This window comes from Podarcis bocagei (assembly GCF_964188305.1).
Source record: "Podarcis bocagei genome assembly, chromosome: 9".
Lineage (NCBI taxonomy): Eukaryota > Metazoa > Chordata > Lepidosauria > Squamata > Lacertidae > Podarcis > Podarcis bocagei.
The window spans coordinates 66,523,248-66,526,330 of record NC_138134.1 but is presented as its reverse complement, the minus strand read 5'-3'; positions in this window follow the sequence as shown (position 1 = coordinate 66,526,330).

Sequence of the window (3,083 nt, the reverse complement as noted above, 5' to 3'; positions counted from 1 at the left end):
CCCCCATGCTTTTCAACATCTATATGCAGCCGCTGGGAGAGATCATCGGGGGTTTGGGCTGGGTGTTCATCAGTATGCGGATGATACCCAGCTCTACCTTTCTTTCAAATCAGAACCAGTGAAGGCGGTGACAGTCCTGTGTGAGTGTCTGGAGGCGGTTGGAGGATGGATGGCGGCAAACAGATTGAGATTGAATCCTGACAAGACAGAAGTACTGTTTCTGGGGGACAGGAGGCGGGCAGGTGTGGGGGATTCCCTGGTCCTGAATGGGGTAACCGTGCCCCTGAAGGACCAGGTGCGCAGCCTGGGAGTCATTTTGGACTCGCAGCTGTCCATGGAGGCACAGGTTAAATCCGTGTCCAGGGCAGCTGTGTACCAGCTCCATCTGGTACGTAGGCTGAGACCCTATCTGCCCGCGGACTGCCTCGCCAGAGTGGTGCATGCTCTGGTTATCTCCCGCTTGGACTACTGCTATGCGCTCTACGTGGGGCTACCTTTGAAGGTGACCCAGAAACTACAACTAATCCAGAATGCAGCAGCCAGACTGGTGACTGGGAACGGCCGCCGAGACCATATAACACCGGTCTTGAAAGACCTACATTGGCTCCCAGTACGTTTCCGAGCACAATTCAAAGTGTTGGTGCTGACCTTTAAAGCCCTAAACGGCCTCGGTCCAGTATACCTGAAGGAGCGCCTCCACCTCCATCGTTCTACCCGGACACTGAGGTCCAGCACCGAGGGCCTTCTGGCGGTTCCCTCACTGCGAGAAGCCAAGTTACAGGGAACCAGGCAGAGGGCCTTCTCGGTAGTGGTGCCCTCCCTGTGGAACGCCCTCCCACCAGATGTCAAAGAGAACAACAACTACCAGACTTTTAGAAGACATCTGAAGGCAACCCTGTTTAGGGAAGCTTTTAATGTTTGATGTATCATAGTATTTTAATATTCTTTTGGAAGCCGCCCAGAGTGGCTGGGGAAACCCAGCCAGATGGGCGGGGTATAAATAATAAATTATTATTATTATTATTATTATTATTATTATTATTATTATTATTATTATTATTATTATCATCTTAGAAGGCAATCAGCAACAGAACTTTGCAACCGTTTCCAGATAACAACAGCATGTGGCTTCCCTTGCTCCCAGGAATCCTGAGTGCTGTAGTTTACCCCCTCCTCCTCACAGAACTACAATTCTCAGTGCTCATTCTACAGTTCCCAGGATTCCAGGGGGAGCTGTGTGCTTTAAATGCACAGTGTGACAAAACAACATTCCAAAAAACCACACACACACACACACACACATGTACACACACCAACATCAGGGCCGTCTTGCCCATAGGCGCTAGGGGTGTGGGGCACCCAGGTGCTAGGCTCTCAGGGGCGCCAGGCTGAGAGTCCGAGGCCCGAGAGTAGAGTCCGGGGAAGAGCCTGCCTGTCGGTTGGAGCGCTGTGGTGGGTTCTTCTGCTGCGGGCGGCTCTGGGCCACGGGTTCGGCGGTGACCGAGCCAGCAAGACGCTGAGGCGGCCGGCCGGCTCTGCATGCCTGGGACTGGGCAACCTGGGGACATGGGGGCGCCAGGCAGATCTGTGCACCCCGGCTCTATGTGGGGCTACTTTTGAAGGTGACCTGGAAACTACAACTAATCCTGAATGCGGCAGCTAGACTGGTGACTGGCAGTGGCCGCTGAGGCCATATAACACCGGTCTTGAAAGACCTACATTGGCTCCCAGTACATTTCCGAGCACAAATTCAAAGTGTTGGTGCTGACCTTTAAAGCCCTAAATGGCCTTGGTCCAGTATACCTGAAGGAGCATCTCTACCCCCATCGTTCTGTCCGGACGCTAAGGTCCAGCGCCGAGGGCCTTCTGGCAGTTCCTTCACTGCGAGAAGCCAAGTTACAGGGAACCAGGCAGAGGGCCTTCTCGGTAGTGGCACCTGCCCTGTGGAACACCCTCCCTCCAGATGTCAAAGAGAACAACTACTACCAGACTTTTAGAAGACATCTGAAGGCAGCCCTGTTTAGGGAAGCTTTTAATGTTTGATGCATTATTGTATTTTAATATTTTGTTGGAAGCCGCCCAGAGTGGCTGGGGAAGCCCGGCCAGATGGGCGGGGTATAAATTTATTATTATTATTATTATTATTATTATTATTATTATTATTATTATTATTATTATTATTATTATGACAACCCTGACCAACATAGAATTGTAGAGTTGGAAGAGATCCCCACGGGTCATCTAGTCCAACCCTTCCCACAATGTAGGAATGCTGGAACATATTTACCTTTACCTTACACACAAATATCCACCCCAACTCCCCCCCCCCCGGAAAAAAAAAGCGCTCGGGACTCGAACCGGCGATTCTCCCTCCTCCCCATCCCTGGCAACATTCCTCTATGGGGAACTCCCGCTCCCCCTCCCGGCTCGCCTACGCAACTGCAAGCGGCGTCGCTTCCCTCTCCCGCGCGCCCGCCTCTGCAGGATTCAGTTCCAACGAGGAGGAGGAGGGAGAGAGAGGGAGAAAGGGGGCGGGGCCGAACGCATCACCCCAGGGGGCGTGGCCCGGGCGCCGCGCGAGGGGCAAGAACGGCCGGCCAGGCGCGAGGAGAAAGGGGCTGCTGAGGGAGGGAGCGAGCGAGAAAGCGCGGGAGCGACCGAACGTCCGTCCTTGCCTCTCTCTCTCTCCCGTTGAGGAGGCGCTCTCTCTCGCGCGGCTGTTTTGTGTGTGTGTGTTTGTGTGGCGGCGGCTCGCGCGGCAGCAGCAACGCTGCGGCGCCGCCTCTCGCGGGTGGCGCTGTGGGTCGGAGGGAGGCAGGCGCCGTAGGGGTCTCATAGGGGCTCCGCTGTGACCCCCCCCTCACCTTCCCCGTTCTTCAAGGGGGTGCGGGCAGAGAGGTCAGGCGGGAGAAGCTAGCGAGCGGGTGACGGGTGGGTGGTGGTGGTGTTAGATCCCTTGGGTGTCCTCTGTAGTTGGTCGTGAGGGGAAGGGGAGATCTCCCCCCCCAAAAAAAAACACTCGAAAGGGTTTTCAGGGGGGCCTTTGTGATTTTTTGATTTTTTTTATGTGGGGCCGAGCAGCG